General features: G+C 44.9%; 1 protein-coding gene across 6 annotated transcripts in view; it reads right to left on the reverse strand.

Moving 5' to 3' along the window:
* The window catches only part of FGF13 (fibroblast growth factor 13), a 235,754-nt gene that overhangs the window by 96,240 nt on the left and 118,432 nt on the right, over positions 1-21,082 (reverse strand). The window lies entirely within an intron of this gene.

Below are 21,082 nucleotides of genomic sequence, written 5' to 3' on the forward strand. Positions count from 1 at the left end.
AAGGCGTTTGAGTGAGATAGGTTCTATGTGAAGAGCATTAAGAACTTTTTTTTAAAAAAAAGACCGGTAAATATCGAACTGCATATCAAAACATGTTTTTTCACTTTGCAGCCCTGATTCCTGGGGTATCAGGGGAATTCAGATTCTGAGGGGCTGTGGCCAAGACATCTGTCTCAACATGGCATGATTACTTGGCCTGAGGCTGACACGTACAGCAGCAAGAGTTCATGCCTTCAAGTGGAAGGTTTTTGTTCTGGAGCTGGAACGTTATTGTCATTTTTGCTGGAACATACTGTGGGTTTTTGCATTACATTATCTATCTTGTGCTCTGTTTTATACCCCCAAATGTTTTGATGAGTTTGTTTTAGAGTTGAAATATGTTGCCATTTCCCCCCCCCCCAGTAGTGTTGGGAGGAGTTATTTTGGGCAAAAGGAAGGTGGAATCCCGCCCCCCGCCGCCTCTCTCCTTCCCTCCTACTGAAACAGAAATAATAGCATAGACTTTTATACAAGGCTTCGGCCCTGTATACCTGAAGGAGCATCTCCACCCCCATTGTTCAGCCCAGACATTGAGGTCCAGCTTAGAGGGCCTTCTAGCGGTTCCCTCACTACGAGAAGTGAGGTTACAGGGAACGAGGCAGAGGGACTTCTCAGTAGTGGCACCTGCCCTGTGGAATGCCCCGCCCCCCCGTCAGATGTCAAGGCAATAAACAACTATGAGATTTTTAGAAGACATCTGAAGGCAGCCCTCTATTGGGAAATTTTTTGATGTCTGATGTTTTACTGTACTTGTGTTGGAAGGCACCCAGTCAGATGGGCGACATATAAATAATAAATTATTAGTATTGGTATTAGTATTAGTATTAGTATTAGTATTAGTATTAGTATTAGTATTAGTATTAGTAAACTGCTAATAATTACTTTCTGATTTTCATACATTTATAACCAGCTCAGTGTCAGCTTCAGGGATGTTGTTGTTTTTTTGATGGGGGGCGGTTGAGGGCTTTGGACAAGATACCCTCAGTGGGCCCCCTGCCATTGTTGCCAGCTGCTGCTGCTCCTCTGCCTTATGATTGCCCCTGCCTGTTAGCTCCTGTTAGACAGAGCCAATGGGCAAGAGGGTAATGACAGCCCCTGCTCCTCCTCTTCATACCCCATGATGCTACTTCAGTTATTCCAATAAGCAAGGTGGGGTATGGGAAGATGGAGGAGGAGGGTACAGGTCTAATAGACTCTTATCTTGGGCTCGCTGCTAGAGGGTAGACCTTGGCAGGTGCCAAACCAGCCCTCTTATTCAGCAGCAGATTGCCTAAACATGGAAAGATTGTTGGATACTGGACAAAGAACGAAGATGGAGATCTTGGCACCAGCACAGGATATATATCTCGTGAACAAACAGGGCTAAATTTAGAACTTGCCGGCAAACACAAAAGTCAAGTCACTAGTGCCTTTCAAAAGCCAGTAATGGACTCTGAAGCTATCTATAAAAAAACCCCCAACACTTGGAAGGTTTAGCCGAAGCTCTTGCCAGCTATCAGGAAGCCTGCATTTTTGGCTGAGTGTGCACCAGTTTCTTATCCAGAAATAACATTCTAGTCAAGGATTTGCAAGGGAAAATATGGGCATGTCTCCATCTTCGTGTGCTTTGCCTGGAAACAAACTGACCTTAAACAATGACAAGTGATAAAGGGGGAGAATATTTTTATTTTATTTTGGCCTGGCACACATCTATCTTTAAACACTCGACATCCCAAAGTGGTCTTTTAAAAAGGCACCTTTAAAAGTTGTTCTAGGTGGGAAGGATCCCTCTGACGGACAAATGGTGAAAGGGAGGGTGCAGAATTTCAAAAATGCCCTTCAGTCTTTTTCTTCTTCATGAAAATGAAACAAGACAGCCACGAAGCAGTCATGAAATTATTCCTGGCTGCATTTGGTTGCATGAGATATCAGGCCTGTGATTATGGTTGCTTTCCCTACCGAAGGAGTAGCAGGAAGAAATCTCACAATAGGGATGCAAGAAGAACCGTGTTGGATTGAACCAAAAGTCCATTTGGGCCACATTTAAAACATGCATGTAATGATAACCACTGTAAAAGGTCCGGCTTCTTCCAAAGAATCTTGAGAGTTGTAGTCTGTTAAGGGTGTTGAGAGTCATTAATATACAGTATACTTATTCCCCTCACTGAGCTGCAATTTCCAAAGTGATTTAACCATTAATCCTTCTTCACAGGGAAATCTGGGAATTGTAGCTCTGTGAGGTTAATGATTCACAGCACCTTTAGCAAGCTACACTTCCCAGGATTCTTTGGGGGAAGCCATAACTAATTAAAGTAGGAGTCACCAAGCTTTTTAGGGATAGTGGACATGTTCAGAATTCTGAGAAAGTGCCATGGATGTGTCACAAAATGGCTGCCATGGAGCATTAAACAAAATGGCTGCCACATTGAAAAGAAGAAGAGAGGTACACAAAATGGTGCACATATGATGTCTGTGTTTAACCTGTTCTGTCAGAGGCACTGTGCCTTTGAATACCAGCTGCTGGAAACTGCAGGAGGGGAGAGCCCTGTTGCAATCATGTCCAGATTGTAGACTTCCCACAAGTATCTGGCTGACTGCTGTGAGAACAGGATGCTGGACTTGATGGGCCATTTGCTGATCCAGCAGGGCTTGTCTTATGCCCTCCACCATCTATGCCAACAGCTTACCCACTTGCAGACAGAAGCTCTTTGCATCTCTCTATTCTGAGGGAAAGGAGGATCAGTGTCCAGTCCTGGCCTCCAATGAAATGTGAGGCATGTTTAAGGGTGTGTAGGAAACACTGGGCCATCACAAACAGGAAGAGCAAACTGTCTTACGCACTGTGGATTTCTACAAGGATATTGAGATGATTTGCAGGCATCATGGTTGATACTAGCTCACCCCACCCTTTATGCCTTGCATGCAGAGCTATAATTCACAGAATTCCCTGGGAAGACTGATTAACTGTTAAACCATTCTGGAAACTGTAGCTCTAAGAGGGAAATAAGGGTCTCCTAACAACTCTCAGCACACAAAACAAGCAGCAGCTCTCAGAGTTATTTAGGGGAAGCCATGACTGTTTGAAGTGGTATGATACTGCTTTAAATGAGTAGTGTAGATGGGACTCAAAAATTCTACGGCCAACCAACTCTAATGCAGTATCTAAAGTTCTGACCTATGTGTGTGGGTGGGGTCCGTCTACTTTCTCCACACCATACCTAATTTTATAAGCTTCTGCTGTCCATTTCAATCATTTGAAACTTAGCAAAAGAAAAGGCCTGACTTTGAATTCCAAAGGCTCCATGCAAGTCATGAGATCACTGACACCAGCAAGAAAATAATAATAATAATAATAATAATTTTTTATTTATACCCCGCCCTCCCCAGCCAAGGCTCAGAGCGGCTTACAAGCAATAATAAAAATGAGTTGAATGATTACAACTTAAATACAAATTAAAATACAACATTAAAATATTACAACATTAAAATAAAATGTAGCCTCAACGCAGGAGGAGAAGGAAAGAAAAAAAGAAAAAGAGGGAGGGAATCAAATTGGCTCCAAGCCAGAGGGCAGGTGGAACAACTCTGTCTTACAGGCCCTGCGGAAAGAAATCAGATCCTGCAGGGCCCTGGTCTCATGAGGCAGAGCGTTCCACCAGGCCCCGGAGCCAGAGTTGAAAAGGCCCTGGCTCTGGTTGAAGCCAATCTAACTTCCTTAGGGCCCGGGACCACTAGGGTGTTGCTATTTATGGACCTTGAGGCTCTCCGTGGGGCATACCAGGAGAGGCGGTCTCGTAGGTATGAGGGTCCTAGGCCGTGAAGGGCTTTAGAGGTCAAAAGCAGCACCTTAAATCTGACCCTGTACTCTACCGGGAGCCAGTGCAGTTTGAAAAGCACTGGCTGAATATGCTCCCATGGCAGAGACCCCGTGAGGAGCCTCACTGCAGCATTCTGCACCCGCTGGAGTTTCTGGGACAGCTTCAAGGGCAGCCCCGCGTAGAGCGAATTACAGTAGTCAAGCCTGGGGATGACCATCGCATGGATCACTGTGGCCAGGTCAGGGCGGGAAAGGTAAGGGACGAACTGCTTGATGCAGCAAAGGTGGGAAAATGTCGCCTTGGCTGTTGCTGTAACTTGCGCCTCCATGGAAAGGGAGGCGTCAAGGATTACACCCAAACTCTTAACGGAAGGCAATGGCACTAATTGGGACCCCGCAAGAGAAGGGAGTTGGTCCCTCATCCCCATGCCATCCCGACCCAGCCAGAGGACCTCTGTCTTTGAAGGATTTAGTTTCAATCGGCTCCCACGAAACCATCTAGCCACAGCTTCCAAGCATCTGGTCAGTGTGTTCGGGGCCGAGTCGGTGTGGCCATCCATCAGCAGATAGAGCTGAGTGTCATCAGCATACTGGTGACAGCCCAGCCCAAAGCTCCGGATAATCTGGGCAACATAAAGATGTTAAAAAGCATCGGGGAGAGAATTGCACCCTGCGGCACTCCACACACCAAGGAATGGCGCGACGACATTTCCCTCCCTAGTGCCACCCTCTGTCCCCAACCAGAGATAAAAGAGCACAGCCAGTTACGGGCTATGCCCTGTATCCCCACGTCTGCGAGGCGGTGGTCCAGAAGATCATGATCGACCATGTCAAAGGCCGCTGACAAATCTAAAAGGATCAGCAGTCCTGACCCGCCTCGATCCAGTTGTCTACAGAGATCATCTGTTAGGGCAACCAGAGCCGTCTCCGTCCCAAAACCAGGACGGAAACCGGACTGAAATGGATCTAATGCCGATGTTTCCTCCAGAAACCTACCAAGCTGTTCAGCAACCGCTCTCTCAATTATCTTACCCAGATATGGAAGATTTGAAACTGGGCGGTAATTGGATAGGTCTAAGGGATCTAATGAAGTTTTCTTTAAGAGTGGACACACTACTGCTTCCTTCAGTTCCCCTGGGAATGTCCCCGTGTCAAGGGACAAATTGATAATTTCAACCAGGGGGGTCCGTGCAACATCTGGACACTCCCTAATCAGCCAAGATGGGCACGGATGAAGGAGGCAGGTGGTGGGCCTACCAACTTGGAGGAATCTATCCACATCAGCAGGGAGTATCCGATCGAAATGGTCCAACACTGGACCTGAAGTCAGTCGAGGGGCCTCCATTTCAGTAACTGTATCTAAATTGGCAGGGAGGTCACGGCGGAGCAACAGGACTTTCTCCGCAAAAAAGCTCGCAAATGCCTCACAGCTGTGGGTCGAATTTGTGCTTAAATTTGGTTGTCCTCCTAAGGACGTTATTGACCTAATTATTCTAAAAAGTTGTGCCGGGCGAGAGCTAGCGGATGCAATGGAAGCTGCAAAGTAAGATTTCTTAGCAGCTTTCAAAGCCATCTCATAGGCTTTCATAAGCGTCCTATAAGATGTTTTTGAGGCTCCGTCACGAGTCCGTCGCCATACTCGCTCTAGCCATCTGAGATCCCGCTTCATTTTCCGGAGCTCCTCAGTAAACCAAGAGGCCTGGTTTCGACTGGGTCGCAGAGGGCGCTTAGGCGCGATCTTATCAATGGCTGCCAAGAGCCGGTTATTCCTTTTTTATATATATAATGATATTTTATTGGATTTTAACAAAACAGAAAAAAGTTTACAAAATCTTAAACAATAAATTCAACACAAAAAACATAGAAAAAACATAGAGAAGAAAAAAAAAGAAAAAACAAGAAAATCAAAAATCTCTCTTTTCAGTTTCTCACCATTTTTCCCTTTTTAACTTATTTTCCTGACTCCCTCCCACCTCCCTCTTTGTATTCCAATTAACGATATGTTCAGCAAATTCATACCTCTTATCTTACCCTTGATTATATATCCCCATATAAGAGCCGGTTATTCCAGTCCTCAACAAGGTCATCTAATGAGTCACCAGGAGGAGCAGGGTCTTGTCGGAATCTATCAGGGTCCATCTGTTTTCGCGGACGAGCCCAAATAGGTTCGCCACCCGAGCAGGGGAGGAGCGGGAAGTCAATCTTGGCTTTCAGAGCGTAGTGATCAGACCATGGCACTTCCACAGGGGGAAGCATGATCACATCTATGCCAGTCCCAAAGATCAGATCCAGCGTGTGGCCTGCTTGATGAGTGGAGCCCAAAACAAACTGGGAGAGCCCTAGTGTTGCCATGGAAGTCAGTAGGTCCAGAGCCTGTGAGGAGGGAGCGGCATCGGCATGGACGTTGAAGTCTCCCAAAACCAGTAGGTTTGCGAACTCCAGGGCCCAGCCCGCCACCACCTCCAGCAGGTCTGACAGGGTGGCTGCCGGTGTGCTGGGTGGTCGGTACATCCTCCAGACAGCCAAGCTCTCCTTGGTGCCCCACACGAAACCAACACTTTCAATGCCGGAGATCGCCGGTGATGGCAGAGCTCTGAAAGAGCAATCCTCCCGGATTAACAATGCTACTCCTCCCCCCCGATCCACAGTCCGCGATTGATGGAGGACAGAGAAACCTGGGGGTGTTATCTCATGTAGGGAGACTACTTCACCTTCCCGTACCCAGGTCTCCGTCATGCAAGCCAGGTCAATCCCCTGCGAGACAAAAAAGTCATGCATGGTGGCGGTTTTGTTGCCTATGGACCTGGCATTGCACAGGACCAATGATGGAGGTGGGTAATCCATGCTCTCCCTACCCTCATCCCTTGGGATGGGGCGTAGATTGGAAGGGGTTCAAGGATCACTGCATCTTGAAACCCTTCGCCGATAGAGATATTTAGCCCCACCGCCATTCCTCCCTAGCCCTTCAATAGTGGAAATCCCAGACCCCATACTAGCCTCCCCAATAGAGGGGTAACATCCCCTCAATAACAAGTCATCCTTGAGCCAGGACTCCTGGGTCAAAATGGTATGGGGAAGAGGTGGAGGTTTGATGGGGTAAGTATCCCTAGAAGATAAAACCCAACCAACCACACCCAAGTGGGGAGGACAGTCCCATGGTGTTTCATTAACTGTCAATCCCCCTCTCCCTCCTGGGTTGGTTGGAGGATTGTTGGTTCTATCTGTGGCTGTGGGAGTATTAATGAGGTATGCGCTATTAAACATGGATCACTGGCCAACAAAGAGGCAGCTTCGGAAGATCTGTCCATCCTGTCTCGCCAGGAGTACAGTAGAGAAGGTTGATCATTCTGATAGGTTTTTGGAACATTAGGCAAAGGTCCAGATGTAGATTTGGTGCTGGATATCTCCAGATTAAAATAACTGCATGACAGAAAATGATATTTAAAATACTTAAAATAAGATGTGTGGAAATGAGGACAATGTATGCTCTTGGCATTCAGATCACAATGAGAAGGAACTTGGTAGTTTGGCTTGAAATCTCAGTGCATTCACCATTCCAGAAATGATTTAGCTACCTTGGTCTGTGCTTATAATTAATCAAAGAACATCAGACCTGGCCTTTCATATTGTGGAACAATCATGGCACCCGCCCCTTTCCTGGCAGTATATATACATTTGGAAAGAGCAAAAGTACAGCGCAGGTCACGTATCCTGCAAATATAAATCATTTCTCAGTTGAAAAGAATTCAGCTATTTGCTGACTGAGGTGTCCTCTTCCTTGGTGTTCTGAGCTAACACTCGTCCAGCACACACTGCAGGAACTAGCCAGTGAAAAGAGTTTCAGAATATGCGAAGAGACCTGCTGGATCAGACTGGACAGGAGTCTAGCATCCTGTCCTCACAGGGGCCAACCAGATATATCTATGGGAACCTGAGCACAACAGTCCTTTCCCTACTTGCCCTCTGCAGTTGATATTCACAGTCAGGCTGCCTCTGGTCCTGGGGGTAGTATATAGCCGTCATGACAAACAGCTATTGTGAGCCTTGTTGTTTCTCGGTGTGTTGCTTTTTTAAAAAATGCAGTTCTGTGGTGATGCTGCTCCTTCTAAAAAGGATAAACAGGCTCAACGAAGTCCTGAGATGAGGTTCATGGGGCCAGCTCATGTATTTTTACTGCCCTTTGTGGAATGGGACAAAGGTTCATGTCTTGGAGCAGAGTTTGGCATTTTGTAGTCCAAAAACTGCTGGAGACCCAGGTTTGGGAAACTGCCCTAGATAATGGATGGGGAACTTTTTCCTCTCTTGATGTTATTGGATACCAATTTCCACAAACCCCATCAGCATGGCCAGTGGTCAGGGATGATGGGTGTTGTAGTTCTGCACATCTGGAGAGCCACATGCTCCTTAGCCCTGCCTTAAATGGTGACAAAGCAGGCTATGACTGAAGAAGAAGAAGAAGAAGAAGAAGAAGAAGAAGAAGAAGAAGAAGAAGAAATAATTCGCAGGGAAGGCCCTCAGCTCAGCGGCAGAGTATTTGTATTGCATGATGAAGGCCCCAAATTCAATCCCTTCCAATCTCCTTGCAGGGCCAGGAGATGCCCCCTACTTGTAATCCTAAATTGGTTTGGCCAATCTGTGCAGTGGCAATACTCAGCTAGATGCACTACATCCCTCAGTGAACATGCTAAGAAACTCAGTGAAGTGCAGCAGCCAAGACTGAGGCAGAGGTGAGATGGAAACTCAGCCATGAGGTTGGCTGCCAAAGAACAAAACCAAGAGTCAGAGCCAAGGAACACACCAGAGTCAGGAAGACTGAGACTAATGTGGCTCATGCAGACTCTCGCCCTTTATAGCTCTTCCTGTCCAGGAGAGCCCAATGGCCAGCCTGGGTGGGCGGGGCTAGGGTAGAGCCAAAGGGTATTTCGCTACCCAGTAAATGTTCTGCATTGCAGTTTCAGCAACACCGTGTGGGGCTGTCGCACAGAGGCCCAACTCTTCCTGGTACTAGAGTCTCCAACATCGTGCAAAATAAATTAATGCAGCAAGCAGAGAAGAGGCTATAAAAACATGCCTGCCAGTTTCCCGGAGGCCATTGGTTGGTCCAGCATCCTGGAAAAACAGGAATCTGTACTAGATGGATGATTGGCCTAATATGGCAGGGTCTTTGGTACTTACGTTCATTCACCTGTGACTATGGATAGAATAATCTGTTGATTTCAGTTTCTCTCCATTCCCCCCCCCCAAAAAAAAATTGTGTTTGTTTTTTAAAAGTAAAAAATAAAGTGCACCCCATCTGTGGAATGATGAAGACATACTATTTGGGATGGGATGGCTAAACCAGGGGTGATGTGTCCCTTCAGATGGTGTTGGATACCAACTCCAATCAGCCCAAGCTAGTATGATCAATGTTCAGAGATTATTGGAGATCAAGTCCAGCAACATCCAAAGGATCACAACTTCGACCTACAACAATACAAGGCTGATGTTCAGGGTGAAGGAATCAAAGAATGGGCATCCCTATTTATTGATTAATCTGACAGTTCTAGGCATTCTCTTTGTTGACCTAAATCTTTCTGTTTGATGGGGGTGCAGAGAACTAGCTTTTAATAAGAAAGCATTCCATGGTGTATGTGGGGGGGGAGGGGGAACACAACGTAACATTTTTCACACATTTTCTCCTCTGAGTTATCTCTCTGCATGCTGGCGGGCTCACACTAACGTTTCACACTTTAGAAGAAATGTGTGTACAACTAAACTGTTTCTATCAAAGACTGATAAAAAGAAAACACCTTTTGACTGGGAGGATGATTTCAGCCGGAGAAGGGGGGGCGGGGAGGATGTTAGATTATGAGTGTCTCAAGACAGAGAAGGAAGCAGGATACAAGCAAATGTATTCTTGAAATAGGCTGCAGGGCAGGGGTGGTGGTGAACCTCCGGGTTGATGGGTCTAATTAGGAGCCATCCAATGGAGCTGAGTGTTGGAAGATTCTAGGGCTATATTCAACCCCCACAATCCATCCTATGGTTATGATCTGGTGGGCCGGAGAGGCAATCAGGCTGGAGGAGAGAAGGATCTGGACCACCAACTGAATCCAGTTCCCCATCTCCAGTCTAAGACTGGTAAGAGGCTGCATGCAGAGGTGATCCTAGGTCTGCAGTGTGAAACTTCCAGCTGGGAGAGCAAATGTGACCTATGGACCACAGTTCCTTCCACTGGGCACATCCTCCTTGAGTCCTTTGGGGGGCTGGAATGTGTCCATGAACTGTGACAGTGCCTCTTGGTTGCCTGGAATGAGGATGAGATACATGCACATGTGAAAACTGCCTTTTGCGTGGCTGGACTGCAACCTATGGTGCAAAGGTAAGAGTTAAATCCATAGCCCTGCCCACTTTTGCAATGGCCCCAGCCCACCACTAGCATGTGGCTCCTGGAAAGTTGCCCATGAAGAAATGGGCAAAAAAAAAAGTCATGTAGGCCAATGGAAGATGTTCTAAGCTTGTTTTCTCCTGCTCCAGAGGGTAGGACCCAAACCAATGGCTTCGCGTTAGAAGAAAGGAAATTCTGACTAAACAACAGGAAGCTGTTTGACAGTGGAACCTGGGAAGGTGGTGGAATCTCCTCCTTCCTTGGAGGTTTTTAGACAGAGATCTTATGGCCATCTGTCATGGAGGCTTTAGCTGAGATTCCTGCATTGCAGAGGGTCCCTTCCAACTCTACAATTCTATGGTTTTATGATTCTCTCCTCCTTGCTCCTATGTACCATTTGAATATCTCTCCCCTTCACTGTAGTAGTGTTAGTGATGCCATGATCTTGGGCTGGGTTCAGTCAGAATTGCTCATCTGTTGCTTCTGGCATTGCTTGGCCATTTGTATCCACCAATTTGTGTTCCAAGTGCAGAACACCAGCATGTGGCACTGGGTTACTCAAAGCTGAGAGCTTATTTTCTTCTTCCTCCACTTTGTAAGTTGGAATTGTTCTCCATTCAGCGAGGTTGATTTTTTCTTCTCTTCCCATTCCTAGAAACTCTGTGCCTCACATCCAAAGATGGGAGTGCCGTATGTGCGGCTTTTTCGGATGCACACAGCACCCATGGGAGACATATATATATAGCAGCCACACAGCACAGTCCAAAGGCATAGATTGTAGTATCCTTGCTGAAGCTAAGATGTTCTTGATCTCATCAGTGCATGGATGGGAGTCCAGTGGGAACCCCTATGTACACTGCCCTGGGGTCCGTCACAGAAGGTTTGTGGGACAGAGATGCAACAATAATTGGACTGTATCCAATGTTCTCTGTCTGCTAGTTGAAGGGCTCTTGTGCTAGTAGATGTGTGAGTTGTAATGTTATGCAACAGAGGAATCCAATGCATCAGTTGTGGTATTGGAAACTCATTGTGCCACAGATTCTGCAATAATTCTTCCAGCTATTGGCCTTCATCCCTGATCCATACCAGGATAAATCCAACCCTAGGATGGCTGCATTTTAGTGTCATTGTTGATGTATGTGTTTGTATCAGGGGTGAAATACATCTGCTACCTAAGGTCTTGTTGCTCTGTATAAATAGGTCTGAACCAAGCTCCAGTTTTCCTTCACTATATGGATATGTCAGTCTTAATTTAGTTGTGGGAGGTGGGGGGGGAGGAAAAAGAAAGCTAGCACTCAGGGTTAGCCCAATGGCCATGCATGAGTCTACAGATGAGTTCATGGATGAGGAACTTTTGACCCCAAGGCCTCTCCATCTGGCCTTCCGAACTCTCTCTCGGCAACACACCCTTTCCAGCTACATGACCGTTCTGCAGGCCACATCCCTCATCAGTACTAGGACATATTCACAATTCCCAGAATGGTTTAACCATCAGTCCCTCTTCCCTGGGAACTCTGAGAATTGTGGCTGAGGGGAATAGGGGTCCTCCTAACAACCCACAGCACCCCTAAACAAATTGCAGTCGCTGGATTCTTTGGGGAAAGCCATGATTCTTTAATGTGGTTGCAATAGTGCTTTGAAAGTCTGGTGTGAAGGTTGCCCTACTTTGCACACATCCACACCACCTGAGAACTCTGATAATGCCTCTTGCTCGCCTGGATAGAGGATAGAGGTGTGTGTGTGTGTGTGTGTGTGTGTGTGTGTGTGGAAACCAGCCAAGTGCACAAAGGAAACACTTACATTTGTTGCTCTGCCCACTTTTGCCTTTGACCTTGACCACCCTGGAATGTGGCCCTTGTGGTGAAAAGTATTCACCACCCCAGACTTAGTTGGTTACTTACAGCCCTCCCAGTCATGTGGCCTTCAGCATTATCATGGTGAAATGGAAGATGCTCACTTTTAGAGAAAGACCATTCCTGGAAAATAACATCTACTTATAATGCAGTTAAGGATTAGCAATACATCTGCATAATCAAGCCACACTTTACAGAGATATTGAAGTGGGCAACGCTGTTTAATTTTTCATCACCTAATGGATTCAGCTTCATCAGCAGGTGGATTCTGACGCAGCAGGAGTGCAACTGCGAGAATCACTCAGGTCACTTGGCCTGGTGGGTTGGGACAAGCTCAGTGGCAGAAATCAGGAGTGAGGACCCTTTATGCACTCTGAGCGCCACATTCCCACCTAGGCACCCTTCCATGGATTACATGCCAGTAGTGGGTGGGGTCAGAGACAAAAGTGAGTGTTGAATGCAGATTTTACCTTTGTTCAGTAGGGTATTTTCTGCACATACTCACCTCTCTCTATTCTCCATCCAGGTGAACCAGAGGCAATGTGGGAGTTCAAGGACAGCCAAAAATATTTGGGGTGCAAAGTAGTACCCATGGGGGGAGTGTTCTGAGGAAAGGGGATGGGGCCCAGGGAAAATTTGAAGGGCCAGATAGAGGGCTCGAGGGCCACATTTGGTCCCAATGTCTAAGATTCCCCACTCCTGGTGTGGCACATTTGCTTTGTGTGAATGAAGTCCCAGGTCGAGTCCCCAGCATCTCCAGGTAGGCTTGGGTGTGACCCCTGTCTGCATTTCCTAGAGAGCCACTGCCAGTCATGGTAGACCTATGATTCCCTCCCTCCCTCCTACCCAGTGAACCACTTGAAAGTTGCTGAGGACCACTTAATGGTTTTTTAAAAAATAATAATGTTGTAACAATTGTAATGTGCTGTGTTGGATGCTGCATGATTTTGAGTTGAATCAAGATTTAATTAATTCTCGCCTCCCATTAACTTCACTGCTAATCCTCTCCACTCCTTTCAAGTGCCTCCTCTGCTTGTCACTTCCCGTACATCCCACTCTCTTTCTAGGCAGGCTGCTGGGTACTAAGAATAATAGAGCAGCCACTGTGCCTGCTATTTAGTTACTGCTCCTTACAAACGTGGTGTAGACCATGTGAATGAAGCTTGTGAACAGTTTAGGAACCCCTGTTATAGACAACACTGAGCTACACAGACCAATGGCAGCTTGCTATGCTATGCTATGCTATGGATAGATAAAGGACCCCTGGACAGTTAAGTCCAGTCAAAGACGACTATGGGGTTGTTGTGCTCATCTTGCTTTCAGGCCAAGGGAGCCAACAATTTTCCACAGACAACTTTCTTGGTCATGTGGCCAGCATGACTAAACCACTTCTGGCACAACAGGACACCGTGACAGAAGCCAGAGTGCACGGAAACACCATTTACCTTCCTGTCGCTGTGGTACCTATTTATCTACTTGCACTGGCATGCTTTCGAACTGTTGGGTTGGCAGGAGCTGAGACATAGCAACAGGGATTGCTGTGGGGATTCAAACCGCCAACCTTCCGATCAGCAAGCCCAAGAGGATCAGTGGTTTAAAGCACAGTGCCCCCCATGTCCCTAATGCTATTGATATATCTAGTGTGAATAGTTTTATGTCAATAGCTTTCACACTTTTTGTATCTGGCTCTGAAATCATCTGATGAAAGGTGAATAAGTATCTTTTTTAAAAAAAAATGCATAAAATTGTTATTGTTTAAGGGGAAATAAACCCTCCTGATTAAAACACAGAAAGTACGTGATAGCTATCCCAAGCCAAGTTTCAAATAGGGCAGGTGATTTACCTGAAGTCCATCAACCACATTTGATGTCATTCTGTTCTAAGCTTGCTTATCGGAAGCCTTGTCATGAGTAGTTAATCAGTCTCTTCAAGCATGACTCATGACTTTTCTTGTCATTGTGTATACACCAGCTTCCAAGCCTTTTTTAAAAAAAACTCCCATGCTCTTCATTAGCAATCAGCATGGCCCTGGAAAATGTATTCCTTGTAGAGACAATGCCATGGAAGTAGGAGCCTTGCAGCAAATGATTTGCAATGACAGGGTTCCTGTAGTCTCAACTGAAAAAACATGACTTTAGCTGTACCACGTAATGGGCCTTTAGCTTAGCGCCTCCTCTTCCTCTGTGTCTTCCAGGGACATGACAAATCAGTCACAGGGAAAATAGGTTCTTCATCATCACCATCACCATCAGAATTTCTGTTTTTTTCTCCTTCCCTTTATGGTGACATTTAAATTATTCAGTTTAAGAACATGCAAACAGCCTAGCTGCTGGATCAGCCCAAAGGCCCATCTAGACCACAGTAGCGAACTGTATTTCTAAGGGAAGCCTGCAAGCGTGACCTGTGTGCAATAGTGCTCTCCCTCCTGTGGTTTCCAGCAACAGGTATTCAGAAGCCTCTGACTGTGGAGGTCCAACATAGCCATTGTGGCCAACTGTCATTGAAAGCTTCATCCTGCCTACAAAGCTGTTCATAATGGATAAAGGCTTGTTGGTTATGAATTGTTCTTAGATTTTCAATGCCATTTCACATGACTTGTAGGGGAGGAAAGGAGCTCCTTGGATGTCATTGGACTCCAACTCCCACCAGGAAGCATGCCAGTGGCAGAGACTATGAAAGTATGTAGTTCAGCAACATGTTGAAGGCTGTAAGCTTCCAACCTTCGCAGGAGGTGGAGGACAGCATCCTCTTATCAACAAATGTAGTAAGCCAATGGAGTGGGAGGGAGAAACTGGCTGCAGCTAATAGGCACACTCCAAAACTTGTGGAGGGCACTAGGTTGGCAAAGGTTGAGGTTTAAGTTCTTAACAACAACAATAACAGCAACCATTTAATCTCAGATAATAGCTTCAGATGTTGTCCCAGGTAGGCTACTGACCAGTGACTGCATCTTTTTGTGGGGAGCGGTGTAATCCTTCCATTCTTCTGAACTGGAAATTCTTTGGTGCAACATGCAAAATTGGGCATTTGGGTAACTTCTTTACCACTTCTTTTGTCGGCAGGTATAAGGAGCTATTTGGCATTCATGGATTTGTAATCTGCTTTTCATAAATTTATGCACTTGTGGGATGGAGTTGAAGAAGAAGAGTTTGGATTTGATACCCCGCTTTATCACTACCCGAAGGAGTCTCAAAGCGGCTAACATTCTCCTTTTCCTTCCTCCCCCACAACAAACACTCTGTGAGGTGAGTGAGGCTGAGAGATTTCAAAGAAGTGTGACTGGCCCAAGGTCACCCAGCAGCTGCATGTGGAGGAGCGGGGACGCGAACCCGGTTCCCCAGATTACGAGTCCACCGCTCTTAACCACTACACCACACTGGCTCTCCAGTGTGATAACTGGGGGTTATGTAACTTACTTGTTTATGTGCCTTTGCGAATTGGTGGACCTGGAGGTGTATGTGCTGCAAAGGAGGGAAGTGAATTGTTTGCTGCTAATATCTGACAGCTGAAGTGAACTAAGCCTATCTGGGGGGAGAAGGATGGGTGCTGGAATGCTTCATTCCAGGACATCCCAGACAAGAAATAGGGAGGTCATATACAGAGGCTTAATTTTTAACAAACAGCACATGGGGGAGAAACAAAACTTTCAATTTTGATTCCTTTCAATTCCTCATATTTCTTTCTTTAAGTTCACTTCACATCTATTTGTAGTGGTGGTGGGGCTTCTTCTAAGTCTTCATGAGAATTCATCAGCATTTTAGTGTGATCCACCTCCCCACCCCCAATATACACATTTTATAGTTAAGTTTGCCTAAAATAATGCATTTTTGTACAGATTCTTCTATTGCTAGTCAAAGGCAAATGAACATTAAGTAGCAAAGAAGACCCCACTGGATCAGACCAGTGGCCCACCTAGTCCAGCATCCTGTTCTCACAATGGCCAATATTTTGCTTCTGCAAAATATTCAAGCAGCACCTGAGCACTCTCCACTCCCATGGTTTCCAGCAAATGGGGTTCAGAAGCATTGTTGCCTCAAACTGTGGAGGCAGAGCATAGCCATCATGTTGAGTAGCCGTTAGTAGGCTTGATCCCCCACCAATTTGCCCAGTTCTCTTTAAAAGCCATCCAAGTTGGTAGCCTTCACTGCCTCCAGTGGGAATTAGTTCCATGATGTAACTCTGCACTGTGTGAAGAAGTACTCCCTTTTAGCTACCCTGCTCAGAGCAGACACATTGAAATGAATGGGCATGGGTAACTTAGATCACCCACCCACACAATGCACTGGCTCTTCTCTGCCTAGCACCCTTAACATTCTCTAGCCCAGTGTTTCCCAGTCTTGGGTCTCCAGCTGTTTTCAGACTAAGTTTGGGAAACACTGCTCTAACCCATCATACTTCTGTGTTTCTCATTGAGGGCTGCCATCCTTCATTACCAGCCTCTCATGCACTGACTTGGCCATGCTCCTCTACTTTCCTGTTTAAAAAGGTTATGTGTGCCCTGAGGGAGGCAGACTGCTGCAGAGAGAGGGAAGGAGGGGAAGGGATGGGTGGGGAATCGCATCAAAACCAGAGGTATGGGCAATGCGCCAAACTATCTATGACAGCAACTAACCAATGAGTGGTGGTGGGGTGTGTTTGTGTGTGTGTGTGTTTAAGGGAGAAACACGCACACAACCTCATTATAGCCTCGCTGCTCTGAATGTACTAACACAAATTAGGTTTTTGCAGAAACAGGCTTCTCTTTACGTAACCCTGTTTTGGAAAGATAGCAGCAGCTTATGTTTAAACTATTTAGGAGAACAAATAGCTGCAGCATGCCTCTCAGATGGCCTTCCTGCCGCGAGAACCAGATTCCCTGCTTGAGTGGAGTGATACATATGTTCTGTGCTTTTGCCTGGCTGTAATGGAGAATGTGCAAAAGCCTCTGGGGAATCTCAGGCAACCATACGGACCGTTCCACAACTTCTTCTGTGGGGGCTTCTAAGGTAACCAAGGTTGGTTGCAGTGGAGTTAGATGGCTAAGATATTGGCCAAGACCCACCTTAGGAGACAGAGCATAGCTCGGGGGTAAAGCATCTTCCTTGTATGCAAAAGGTCTCAGGTCCAGTCCTTGGCATCTTCAGATAGGGCTGGGAAAGACCTATGTCTGAAATTCTAAAGAGTCACTGCCAGTCATGCAAAGTAGTTGTTGAGCAGTTCTGTCTTCTCTATGTCATCCAACAGCATTTCTCTCTTCTCCACACAAGGGCCCTACTACTTTCTTGTTCTTCCTCTTGCTTCAAACATAGCCAAATAAGCCAAAGGTTAGGACAGGCTGATATAAACTTAGGGTTGTTTCCAACTAAGTTCTACTCAGAGTAGACCCTCTGAAATTAATGGACTTAAGTAAGCCATTTCTATTAATTTCCATGGACCAGCTCAGAGTAGAACTAATGTTGGGCACAAACTTTAGATTAAGTTGATATGAACATAAGCACATAAGAATAACTCTGCTGGACCAGGACAATGGCCCATCTAGCCTTGCACCTTGTTATCACAGTGGACAACCAGATGCCCCAATGGGAAAACCTCAAACAGCACCTGAGCACAATAACACTATCCTCTGCCTTTGACCACTGAGGTAGAACAGGCTTCCTCAACCTCAGCCCTCCAGATGTTTTGAGACTACAATTCCCATCATCCCTGACCACTGGTCCTGTTAGCTAGGGATCATGGGAGGTGTAGGCCAAAAACATCTGGAGGGCCGAGATTGAGGAAGCCTGAGGTAGAACATAGCCATTGTGGCTAGGAGTCATGCACAGCCTTCTCTTCCATGAATTTGTCCAACCCTCTTTTAAAGACAACCAAGTTGCTGGCCATCATTGCCTCCTGAAGAAGCAAATTCTGTAGTTGAACTATGCCTTGTGTGAAGAAGTGCCTTGGTCTACATCATTACATGTAGCCTAGATCCTTCTAGCATGCTGTCCCTGTACAAGCAAAATCTTAAAGATGACTCATATACTTTTGAATCCTATGAGTTGAACCGAATTATGGCATGAATTATGAAGAGAAATGCTGGAAGAGGCACCCAACTAACATATTCCCAGATTGTTAGAGAAGAATTAAAATGTGGCAAGTAATCATGAGTACATATCTTCACACTAAACAGCATTCTTTTTTTAAAAGTGCAATATTCATGCAGTTGGCATAAGTCAGCACACTTGTTTCCATCTGTACAGGAACTGACACCCTCTCAACATTTATGGATTAGATAACATCACATTGCCATTTCTTATCTCGTGCCTGGATGCCTCTTTGTGAATGGAAACATATATCCTCAGAAGGAGAAAAAGACATTTGTCTTTTGCTATTAGGTATGTGCATTAGAATGAGGCAGACTGTCTGGTCTCTTTGGTTCTACAACGTTTTCTGGAAGAATGGCTTAATGATTAAAATATGTCACTGAAATGGAGCAACGGAACTACCATGCTGAATGAAATGCTTCCAGGGTGTGGGGTGGTGGTGGTGGAAGAAGCTTTTTATGAAGAAGAGAAACTTGTTGGAATATGGGGGGGGGGAGCGGCATTTGCATCTGGTAGCTGCCCATCTCAAGCTCAATTCTACAAATATCCCAAGGAAAAGAGATTAATATTGTCATGTGCTAATTACATTTGTTAAGGAACAAGCAGGCCACTTGGTGATGCCTCTTCACCAATCTGACCCATCACATGGAGGGAAGGGAGCAAATACATCCCAGGACAAAAGCCAATGCACATAGAAATTCAATCTGTGTTAGAAGGGGGTGGAATTTTCTCATAATCCCAATGTTGAGTTTACCCAAATGGATTCCTCACTCCACTCCTTATTCTCAACAAAATGCACGGTTCTACCCCCATCCCAGTTCCATTAAACATAGTGAGAGTGCTCGCACATAATATGCTTGATTATATGCATTATTAAATGCAGTGTACACATTTTTATTCCAGGTTTTCCAATGCAACAAGCACTTAAACAGATGCATAAAGCAATGTATATAACTGTATTAAAATATGCATGTATTAATATAAATATTATGCTGAAGAAATATAGCACAGTGTGGGACTTCACCTTTATACATATTACATGAATAATATTCATAATTTTTGCGTATAATGAGTCAGGCTTTCTTTTCTTTTAAAGAATGACAATACATGAACAGTTGAGAGATTAGCAAGCACTCAATTAAACAAGGCAGTCTCATGTGAGCAAAACCTAGTAAGGTTGGAACCCCCAAATTCTGTGATTAAACCTCTGATGGAGGCTTTGTTTTTGTTTTTCAACCAGGAGATTGACTACATGATTTTGACCTACACATCTTGCATTTTTCACACCTGAACCAAAAATCAAACATTTTGTCCCAGTGAATGGCATTATCAGGATGGCAGACAGGGATGACAGACATTTGTTCTCTACCCTGCATAATGGTAGGATCAGCAAAAGGGTATTGTCTGATATGACCCCATGTATATCAAGACCCTAGTGCCTTCTATAAATGGATGCTTCATACTTGTAGCAATAATATATAAATATTGCTACAAACACACGTTATAACCAGGAGCGATAACACCAAACTGAATGTTCATTAACCAAGTAGTGTTAAAAAATCAACTTAAAACACTCAACAACTCTGTTATTTCTAAAACAATGCATGTTTCTCTCTGACATCAGTAGCATCACTTTTTCTTTTGGGGAAAAAAGCAAGCAACACAAAGGTTAGTAAAGGATAATTTTCTAGAACTTCTAAGCTTCTCCTTGCAAGAAACTATGCATGAATATAAATGAAACCAAAAAAATAATAATCCAAATGTTGTCTGAAATTGCCAACTCTTGCCAGCCACAACTCACTGACATTTGAAGCTTCTGGCCAGTTTGTTTGCAGAGCAATTGTTGTTTTTTGAACATCTAAATCTAAAACCAAAGGCCATTGCTTTGACATGAAAGATAATACAATTCAGAGATTCAGGAACTGTTCCACTTTTATTACACATGTAGCTGCATGAATTAAATCTCTCAGAAGTTGCCCATCTCACATGTCCATGCCACTGAAAGCATTAAACTGAGCTACAATCTACCCAAAAGAAAAGAAAGATTTCACTGTTGTTCCTTTTCCATAGCTATAGATGTTGTTCCTGTAATATTTAGTAAAGCAAAGATCTACATTTGTGGGTAACAGCAACAATCCTAGACAAACATAGGTGCAGGCAAAAGAAAAAACACATGTGCCTCTGAGACTTCTTGAAAGTGTTTATTGCAACCTATCTTCTGACAAAACAGGCAATCATATTTTCCATTTAAAACTGCAAAAACTATCATGTTACATATGCAATCTTCATGGGCCTATTTGGCTATGAGATAGTTGTATGGCCATAGAATGGGATAATGCAATGAGGCCCATTAGAAATATGTAAGCTCCTTGAAATCAGACGTCTGTTTTGTTCATGTTAACTTTAAAGCACCACTATGTTTATTTTGGGGACACACATGCATACTGGAAACCTACAGAACTGGATAATGGAAAGAGGAGTACCACTAGCAGTATGAAAGCTCATTGAGGGCAGAGACTTACTCCATTTTGCTGATGTAACTGTGAAGCATCACATACACTGATGTGCCCCATGTGTACACATTGTGACTGTAGAAACCAGACAGTTGTGACACGGCAATTGTGTTGCACAAACCCTCATTTTATCACACCTGTATCAGTCAGAGTAGGATCCAATCCTATATATTTATAACCTCTGAAATGCACTCTTTCTTTGTTATAAAGACATCTGCTATTGGACCATATATAGAAGCTCATGTAAAACGTGCAAAGTCTTACCAGATAGGAATTGAGGCAGTAGTAGAAAACATATAAAAACAGCATTACAGAAAATCAAGAATTAGGTTGTCTGGAGAGGGTGGATGTTTAAGCTCATATATACCCCAAACTGACAGGCTAACAAGACACATTTCCTTATTAATAGTTTCTGGGGAACAAGCAAGCAAGTGGTCACCCATACCTGATTA

The sequence above is a fragment of the Podarcis filfolensis genome (genome assembly GCF_964270895.1).
Source record: "Podarcis filfolensis genome assembly, chromosome: Z".
NCBI lineage: Eukaryota > Metazoa > Chordata > Lepidosauria > Squamata > Lacertidae > Podarcis > Podarcis filfolensis.